This window comes from Triticum dicoccoides, chromosome 6B (assembly GCF_002162155.2).
Source record: "Triticum dicoccoides isolate Atlit2015 ecotype Zavitan chromosome 6B, WEW_v2.0, whole genome shotgun sequence".
Classification (NCBI taxonomy): Eukaryota; Viridiplantae; Streptophyta; class Magnoliopsida; order Poales; family Poaceae; genus Triticum; species Triticum dicoccoides.
This window is the reverse complement of record NC_041391.1, coordinates 264,955,240-264,965,560: the sequence shown is the minus strand read 5'-3', so window position 1 is coordinate 264,965,560 and position 10,321 is coordinate 264,955,240. Positions and strand designations below refer to the sequence as shown.

The window sequence follows — 10,321 nt, the reverse complement described above, 5'->3', positions numbered from 1 at the left end:
ATATATATATATATATATATATATATATATATATATATATATATATATATATATATATATATATATATATATATATATATATATATATATATATATATATATAGCCAATGAAGAAAAACGACGGAAACAGTGAAGATTTTGCAAAGTTGAAGAATTTGAAAAACTGAAGAATTTCAAAACTGAGGAAAAACTCAAATTGAAGATTTTTGACTTTTTGTGGTGGCGTGACCCACCGTATAAGAATGATGATTTCAGACACCGCGTACAATTGTCGTAGGGTTCTGAGAATCAAATTCTTCATTAATTTCTTCACACTTAGAGTGTTATTCTTCATTGATTGAAGAAAAACGTTTCTTCATGTATTGCACATCTAAGTCATCAATTTTGCATAAGTGTCAGGGTGTGTGTCCTTTTCAAAGAACATTCGAAGATTCTAAGATATTTAGCTCACACCGCAACTTGCTAAATCTCTTCTCATCCAAGGGCTTAGTGAAGATATCAGCTAGTTGTTCTTCAGTCTTCACGTGCTCGATGGAGATGTCGCCCTTCAACACATGATCACGAAGAAAATGATGACGAATCTGAATGTGCTTTGTCTTCGAGTGCTGAACTGGGTTGTGAGCAATCTTGATGGCACTCTCATTGTCGCAGAGGAGAGGCACATTCTTCACGTTGATGCCATAGTCCTTGAGTGTTTGCTTCATCCAAAGCAGTTGAGCACAGCAAGATCCAGCAGCAATGTATTCAGCTTCCGCAGTAGACAGTGATACGCAGTTCTGTTTCTTCGAGGACCAACACACCAAAGATCGTCCGAGGATATGACAAGTGCCAGAAGTTGACTTGCGGTCCACACGATCACCAGCATAGTCAGAGTCAGAATATCCAATGAGATCAAACTCAGAGCCCTTGGGGTACCATAATCCTAGTGTTGGTGTGTGAGCTAGATATCGAAGAATATGCTTCACAGCCTTATGGTGTGATTCCTTCGGTGCAGCTTGAAATCGGGCACACATGCAAACACTAAGCATTATATCTGGCCTAGATGCACATAAGTACAGTAAAGAACCAATCATGGAGCGGTATACCTTGTGATCGAAGTCAATACCATTTTCATCAGTGCATAGATGGCCATTTGTGGGCATAGGAATTTTGATGCCTTTGCAATCTTGCATGCCGAATTTCCTCAGTACATCTTTGAGGTATTTCTCCTGAGATATGAATATACCATTGCGTTGTTGACGAATTTGAAGACCTAAGAAGAATTTCAACTCTCCCATCATAGACATTTGATATTCTTCACTCATCATATGGGCAAATTCATCACTATAACGTTGGTCAGTACAGCCAAAGATAATATCATCAACATATATTTGGCACACAAACAGTTCACCATCATAAGATTTAGTAAAGAGAGTAGGGTCGAGTGAACCGGGTGTGAAGCCATTCTTCACGAAGAATTCCTTCAATGTATCATACCATGCCCGAGGGGCTTGCTTGAGGCCATAGAGGGCCTTATTAAGTCTGAAGACTTTGTCAGGATTCTTTGGATCTTCAAAACCTGGGGGGTTGAGCAACATATACTTCTTCCTCAAGCTTACCGTTGAGGAATGCACTTTTCACATCCATTTGATATAAGATGATATCATGATGGTTGGCATAAGCAAGTAATATGTGAATAGCCACAAGTCTAGCAACAGGTGCAAAAGTTTCATCGAAATCAATTCCTTCAACCTGTGTGTAGCCTTGAGCTACCAGTCGTGCCTTATTCCTCACCACAAGGCCATTTTCATCTTGCTTGTTGCGGTAGATCCACTTTGTGCCAATGATATTATGCTTCGAGGATCTGGACGTTTGACCAGTTCCCAGACATTGTTGAGCTCGAACTGATGTAATTCTTCTTGCATAGCCTGAATCCACTCCGGCTCCAAAAATGCTTCATCTACCTTAGTGGGCTCTGTGATAGAGACAAAAGCATAGTGCCCAGAAAAGTTAGATAAATGTGAAGCTTTTGAGCGTGTGAGAGGACCTGGTGCTCTAATTTCATCGATGATCTTCTCCACTTGCACTTCTTTTGCAATGCGAGGATGAGCTGGTTGTCGCTGAGGAGTTTGATCAGCATTTTCTTCAGCACCCTTTTCCTCAGCATTTTCTTCAGGTGCATCAGCTCGACGTTCTTCATGAACTGGAATGAATTCTTCAGCAGATTCTTTAGTAGGAATGACATCCTCAGTTTCCTTGAACTTGATAGAATCCTCAGGTGCTGGTTCATCTAACACAGAAGGTAGGTGCTCTCTTTGTGAGCCATTAGTTTCATCGAACCGCACATGTAGAGTGTCAACAATCTTGTGAAGAACAATGTTGAAGACTCTGTAGGTGTGCGAGTCCTTTTCGTAACCAAGCATAAAACCTTCATGTGCTTTCGGTGCAAATTTAGAATTGTGGTGAGGATCTCTAATCCAACATTTAGCACCGAAGACATTGAAATAACTCACATTGGGTTTCTTGTCAGTGAGGAGTTCATAGGCCGTCTTCTTGAAGAATTTGTGAAGATATACTCTGTTGATGATGTGGCACACAGTATCAATTGCATCAATCCAAAAACGATGAGGCGTTTTGTATTCATCAAGCATAGTGCAAGCCATCTCAACAAGAGTTCTGTTCTTGCGCTCCACGACGCCATTTTGCTGAGGAGTATAGGGAGCAGATAACTCATGAGTAATACCAAGTTCATCAACAATGACAAAACCATATAGAGATGCATCATTAGTGACTGCTGAGTAATGATTAGGTCTGAAGAGGTCCATGTGAAGCAATTCGAATGGACGAGTAGTGGTCATGATAGTCTTCGCTGGATGCTTGCCTTGGTCATTTTTCCGGCTTCACAGGCTCCGCATAAGTGATCCTTGAGGAATTTGACATTCTCAATGCCAATGACATGCTTCTTCTTCGCAAGCGTGTGCAAATTCCTCATGCCTGCATGACCAAGTCGTCGATGCCATAGCCAGCCTTCTGAAGCTTTTGCAAGTAGACACACGGCTGGCTATGGTCCTGTAGAGAAATCAACAATATACAAATCTCCTCTCCTAAAGCCTTCGAAGACTTTGGAATTGTCAGCTTCCATAATCACAACACAGCGATACTTGCCAAAGAAAACAACCATATCAAGATCACAAAGCATTGAAACTGACATGAGGTTGTATCCTAAGGACTCAACAAGCATGACTTTGTCCATGTGTTTATCCTTAGAGATTGCAACCTTACCAAGACCCAATACCTGACTTTTGCCTTTGTCAGCAAAGATGATATGCTTCAGATGTGACGGTGATAAGGGAGCATCCATCAATAGATTCTTGTCACCAGTCATGTGATTCATACATCCACTATCGAGGACCCACTCAGTAGCTTTGGGTTGATCATCCTGCAGATGAATTAGTGTAGCTTACAATCTCATATGCTTCATTTGTGAAGAATATGATATCAAGTTCATCAGATGAATTTCATCAATCAGTAAACAGATATAGCAGTATGAGGATGTGTGAAATGAAGGTTCATTTCATCATGATTCGCCTGCGTCCTTTCAGGCATTTTGTCAGGTCCCCAGCAAATTCTTCAGACGTTAAAGCACATCTGGAGACCTGACCCTGCAGAAGAGATTAGTTCTTTTTTCTCCACCACCCACATCTGAAGGGGTGGCAAAGAGTTTATCACTCTGCGAGCACCATACGAGAATGGTGCCATAGAGGCCAAACCATTTCGTTTCACATAAGAGGGGTTAGGGTAAGCATATGAATAAGCAGAGAAATTCTTCGAGGACTTATGAACATAATGGTTTGAAGAATAATGCACATATTCATAGCCCTTAGCTCTACCCTGCGAAACAGAGTTGTTAGCACGATGATAATCATGTGAGGACTTTGATCCATTTGAGGAATTTGATCCACGTGAAGGATTTGATCTAGGGTTCCTGTTCTTCACAGGTGGTGTCATGAGGACATTCACCTGAAGACTTTCAAGGCACTTCCTGGGAACCCAGATTTTCTTCATAGGAGAACCGTTCCTGCAGTTAGTGCCAACATATCTAGCAAATACTTCACCATTCTGATTTTTGAACAGTTTATAGTTGGAGTCAAATGACTCATCAGAAGAATGAGGAGATTCACATGTAAAGCCAGATAAGTTAGATGGATCAACTGGAGGTCCCTTTGCAGCAACCCATGAGGTTTTGGGGTACTGCTCAGGCTTCCAATATGTTCCATCAGCATTAAGTTTCCTCTCAAAGGCAATACCCTCTTTTCTAGGGTTTCTGTTGAGGATCTGCTTTTTAAGCACATCACAAAGAGTCTGGTGCCCTTTGAGGCTTTTGTACATGCCTGTCATATACAATTCCTTCAGCCCTGCATTGTCAGTGATACTAGCAATGTCCTCAGATGAGGAATTAGTGATAGCAGAGGCAGGTGAAGAATTTGTAACATTTGAAGCATTTGAACATTCAGGTGAAGAATTAGCAGATTCTCGTTCAATGCACTTTAAGCATGGAGGAACAAATTCTTCCTGAGAAGCGCTGATTTGTTGAGCTAGTAATGAATCGCGCTCCTTCTAAAGATCGTCATAACTCACTCTTAGCTTCTCAAGATCTTGCTTTCTTTGAAGAAATTCATAAGAAAGTTTCTCATGATCAGATAAGAGAGTGTTATGATGACTTTGAAGTTTATCAAACCTAGACTGAAGTCTCTGAAGATTTTCAGTCAGGGCTTTAGTGCGATCCATTTCTTCACCCAACATATCATCACTTTTGTCTAGCATGTTTTGAACCTTTTCCAAGGCCGTTTGTTGTTTAGTGGCAATGCAAACAAGTTTGGTGTAACTAGGTTCAATATCATCATCAGATCCATCATCATCAGATTCATGGTCACTAAACTCGGATGAGGAACATTCGGTTACCTTGTCACCCTTTGCCATGAGACATGATGCAGAAGATGATGATTCTGGTTCGAAAGTCATCGTTTTGAGAGATTCCTTGAAGTCCTCAAACCAAGGATCATGACGGGTTCGATGACCTTCATAGACATCAGAGATTCGGTCCCAGATAAGCTTTGCATTGCAAAGATGCATAATGCGCTTGAATTCGTCTCTGGATAGGCAGGAACAGATGATGTCCTTCGCCATGATGTCAAGTCGAGTGTACTTGCAAATTTCATCAGCGCCTGCCTTCTTGCATAGATCGGTAAGACCAATCTCAGTGACGGTCCACAGCTCGCTGTCCATTGCCATGAGGCGCTTCCTCATCATGGCCTTCCACTTGGGATAATCATGACCGTCAAAGATAGGGCATGTCACTTTCTTCATACCTGCGGTCGACATAACTAAAAATCCAGGTGGTTAAACCAAAATCACATAGAACAAGGGAGTACCTTTCTCTGATACCAATTGAAAGTGCGTTATATCGACTAGAGGGGGGTGAATAGGCGATTTTTATGAATTCTTCACCGAGGAATTTGCCGGTGAGGAAATTCCTTAGCGAAGAACTACTAGCAGCGGAATAAGTACTCAGAAGTAAGCATAACAAAATACAAGTATGGTTATCAAGATGAAATGAAGACAAGCACTGAGTACAGAGAGCGTAATCACAAGATAACACAAGGTGAAGACAAACAGATTGAAGAAATTGATCTGAGGAAATTGAGAAAGTCTTCAGTCGAAGTCTTCAAACACAGATATGAACAAACACTCAACACAGTAATGAGGAAATGAAAGGGTTCAGGAAATAGAACCAGTTAGGTTGGTGAAGACAATGATTTGGTAGACCAGTTCCAACTGCTGTCTCAGTTGTACGTCTGGTTGGAGCGGCTGAGTATTTAAACTCGTGGACACACAGTCCCGGACACCCAGTCGCTGAGCACGCAGCTCAGGACACCCAGTCCTCACCGTATTCTCCTTGAACTAAGGTCACACAGACCTCGTCCAATCACTCGTGGTAAGTCTTCAGGCGACTTCCAAACCTTCACAGACTTGGTCACTCGGCGATCCACAATTCCTCTTGGATGCTCTAGACCATGATGCCTAACCGTCTGGAAGAAGCACAGTCTTCAAATGTAACAAGCGTCGGATCCACGCAGGATCAATTTATTCAGTGATGCTCAATCACTTTGGGTTTGTAGGGGTTTGGTTTTGGGTTTTCCTCACTCGATGATTTTCGCTCAAAGTCCTCGGAGGATGGGTTGCTCTCAAATGACATGTGTCAAGTTCTCTCGGAGCAGCCAACCAGCTAGTGGTTGTAGGGGGCGGCTATTTATAGCCTAGGGAGCAGCCCGACATGATAAGACATAAATGCCCTTCAATGATATGACCGTTAGGTGGATAAGATATTTTGGGACAGCTGGCGCGCAGCACAGCAACGGTCGGAAATTTGACTCTCAAATTCTTCAGGGCTATCATGTTCCTCACTGTGTAGGCAATTCACACTGGCGAATTCCTAACTCCTCAGTCAGAACAAATTCATCAGCGACCAGAAGAACTTCGTCTCTGTCACTGAAGAAAGTGACTGAACTGTATGAGATTTCCAAAGGCTTCACTCGAAGGGATTGGTAGGTGTAGGATTTTGAGTTGAGCATCACATGGAAATTTTTCCTTAGTATTTCCTCGACCCCCTTTAACAGTACGGTGTTTCCTATGACTCGAGAAAGAGAAAATGAAACTACGAAAACAAAAGTCTTCACGCTTCATGTTCCACAAATGAATACCAAGTCTTCAAGGTCACACCAATTTCTTCACTTTCAAAGTCTTCAGAAAGTCTTTAGAATATCAAAGTCTTCAGTCGAAGAACTTCATTTTTAGGGGTCGACTTTCTCTGTAAATATCAAACTCCTCATAGACTTATAGACCTATGTACACTCACAAACGCATTAGTCCCTTAACCTATAAGTCTTCAATACACCAAAATCACTAAGGGGCACTAGATGCACTTACAGACATGTACCGCATTGTTTTTTCGTGTCATTCTTCTGAAGAATCTGAAGTTTCCGAACCTCTGTTGGTAATGCTGCAGGGTTCTGTTGGTGACACTAACGGTCATCGAAAGGTTCGTGGACTCAACGATGTCATGGCACCATCCACGGTGTCGTGGCAGCCGGTGCATGGAGAAGCAAAGATGCTGCACGTCCTCTACCTCTGGCACCCCAACACACGGGTAAGCAGTCGACCAGACACCCCGAGCCTGAGAGATGATCAACATGGAGATACACTTGATTCGATGTGTGGCCAAATCTGAATCTTAATGACGTTCGGGTTTCAGGGTGCGGGGCACTTGTACAATGGCTTCCTCCGTCTGCTGGTGGCGAGGCCTGCTAGAGACGTGGCGGCGGTTGCCGTCGGTCAAATGTGGCTCGTCGAGGCTACCCCATGTGTTTCGCCCCAGCTGCACATCGCGAGATAAGGCCGGGCAGGTGCCGCATATTGACGAGTGATCAAATTTTTGGATCGGACCATAACAACTTAAGTAGGTAGCTGCTTAGCAAGTTGCTACGTGCAACACTGTGTGATAGGAATTATACATGAGTTGCTGCTACAATGAGAAACTATCAGTAGATACGACAAATGTGTGATAGAATGGAATTGGCTGATTTTATTTTTTTAATTCATAATAATCTAGTAGTAGCGTGGGAAAAAATGGCACGCTACTAGTATTTGAGATACTAATAGCATTGGCACTATAGACACGCTACTACTGTTTCGTTAGTAGTAGCACGGGTCTGTAATAGCAGTAGCACTGGTGGCACACACTCTACTACTAACAAAGTTAGTAGTAGCGCGAGTTTTACCCGCGCTACTACTAACTTTTAGCTGTAGCGCGATACTAGTAGCGCGGGTACCCTCGCTACTAGTAGCCATTTTACCCGCGCTACTAGTAGCCTTTTTCTTAGTAGTGATTCGAAGGTATCCTCCGAGGCAGAACCTACCACGAAAGACACATTGGAACACAATCATCACATGGCAATATGCAACAATATGATGCATGCTATGGCATGGCAATATGGGTGTGTTTTGGCTAATGCATTCTAAAACAGGTTGGTTTGAGTCCATCTGAATCAAAGATGAGAAAATTCCTTATTTGACACTGTCTTAAAATCTGGTTCCTTGACACTGGAAAAGTTGTTCTTCCCTATTTGACACCAATCCTAAATTTTATTCCCTATACGACACTTCCGTCCATTTTGAGCCTAAATGACACGTGAAAAGACCATTTTGCCCCTCATGCGGTATGCGTGTGTATGTGCGCGTGTGTGCTGTTGCGTGCGTGGGTGTGCGCGCACATGTGTGCTGCTGCGTGTGTGTGTGTGTGCGCGTGTGTGTGCTGCTGCGTGTGTGTTTGCTACTGCGTGTGTACGTGTGCGTGTGTGTGTGCTGTTGCGTGCCTATGTGCTGCATGCGTGTGTGCTGCTGCTGTGTGTGTGTGTGCTGCGTGCGTGTGTGTTGCTGCGTATGTGTGCGCGTGCATGTGTGTTGCTGCATGTGTGTGTGTGTGTGCGCGCGTGCGTGTGTTGCTGCGTGTGTGTTGCTGGATGTGTATGTGATGCTGCGTGTGTGCTCCTGCCCTCGCACTGATGCTGCGTGTGTGTGCTACTGCGCCGCACACACACATACCACATGAGGGGTAAAAGAGTCTTTTCAGGTGTCATTTAGGCTCAAAATGGACGGAAATGTCATACAGGAAATAAAATTTAGAACTTGTGTCAAATAGGGAAGAAAAACTTCTACAGTGTCAAATAAGGAAGCCGATTTTAAGATAGTGTCAAATAAGGAATTTTCTCATCAAAGATTCAAATGAAAGCCCATGATATGAAGTCATGTTAATGCATTAGCTTGTTTCACTTAAACAGCAAGTTTAAAGTGTTCTGACATGCATGAAACCAATACAGATTGATAGATTGGATTTTTCTGGTCATTTTTCATATATAACTTATTTCATTCTGAGTTACGGTTGAATTTATATGAATTTTAGAAGTTTAGGAGATTTTCTAGAATTTCCTGTAGAAGAATAAATCCAGAAACTACTTATTGCGTCAGCATGACATCACCCTGATGTCAGCAGGTCAACTGGGTGCCTCCAGGTCAAACCTGACCAGTGGGGTCCACTGGTCAGTGACTGGGGCAGGTGAGTGACGCTGACAGGTGGGGCCGGTCAACAGACACGTCAGCATGGTCAACACTGACGTGTGGGGTCGGTCAAAGTGTGACGTGGCCTGGTCAAACTAACCTGTGGGGCCCATGGGGTTAGTTAATTTAAACATAAACAAACCCGGGTTAATTAGGGCATGGGGCCCATCTGTCATTGACCTAGGGTTAGTCTAATCGCGTAATTAGTACTAAGCTAATCCACCACGTGAGCGTCACCGGAGCCTGGCCGGTGGCGACCAAAACGATGGTGGCACGACTCGAAAACGTGCTACGGGCGGTGGCTGGACGCGCAGAGACCACCAGGAGATAGCCCGCGCTCTTCCGCATCCAGAGGGGCAGGTGGGTGACCGCGGGGGCGCCGGAGCTCGTCGGAAACGAGCTCCTGGCGGTGGCCGGAGTTCGGGCAGGGTCGAGTTTGGCACTACAGTGCATGGAGGTGGAGCTGGTGGTGGCTACGGGCTCCTGGTGCTGTGTTGAGCACATCAGTGAGCTTGGCTTCGAGCCACTGTGGCTCTAGCCACGTTGGCGACGAGGCATGGCGGCAGCGAGCTTCGCCCGTGGTGGTTAGTGGGGCTAGAGGAAGAAATCGACGGCGGGGAGAGAGGGGTTGGCTAGAGGAACTCACAGCAAGGTCGTAGAGCAGCTCAGCATGCCCGGGGACGGCTTGTTGACGACGGAAAGTCGCCGGCGATCTCCATGGCCGGAGGAGGAAGAAGGGGGCGGGGATGACACGTCGGGGCTCTTCTGCTTGCGTTGGACGATGGAGAGGACGAGGGCGGCACGGCGGGGGTCAGGGGCGCGTCGGAGAGGCAAGGCAGTGGCTGTGGCCACGACAACGATGAGCGGCGGCGACAGCGGCGCTCCGACACGAGAGGGAGAGAGAGAGCAGAGGAGGGGAGAAGCACGGGAGAGAGTGAGAGCGGTCCAGGGGGGTGCGTGGCGACGCGGGAGAGATCCAGGGCGAGCAGGCAAGCAGGAGGTGGCCGGTGCGTGCGCACGCGTCGGGCACACGCCCTCCTACCTATTGGCATGAGGTTGAAAATGGTGGCGGCTGCGGTGGGCTGGGCCGCATAGTGCTGGACCAGCACAGGAGCTGGGCCGGTTGGTGGGCGCCAGGTTAGTTCTCTCTCTCTCTCTCTCTCTCTTT

General features: G+C 45.1%; 1 long non-coding RNA gene across 1 annotated transcript in view; it reads left to right on the top strand.

Moving 5' to 3' along the window:
* Positions 1-7,075, top strand: part of LOC119320329 — a 16,855-nt gene extending 9,780 nt beyond the window's left edge. The window contains exon 3 of the long non-coding RNA XR_005154916.1: positions 7,046-7,075. This is a non-coding gene — a long non-coding RNA (uncharacterized LOC119320329). The remainder of the gene's footprint in view (positions 1-7,045) is intronic.
* The last annotated feature ends 3,246 nt before the right edge of the window (positions 7,076-10,321 follow it).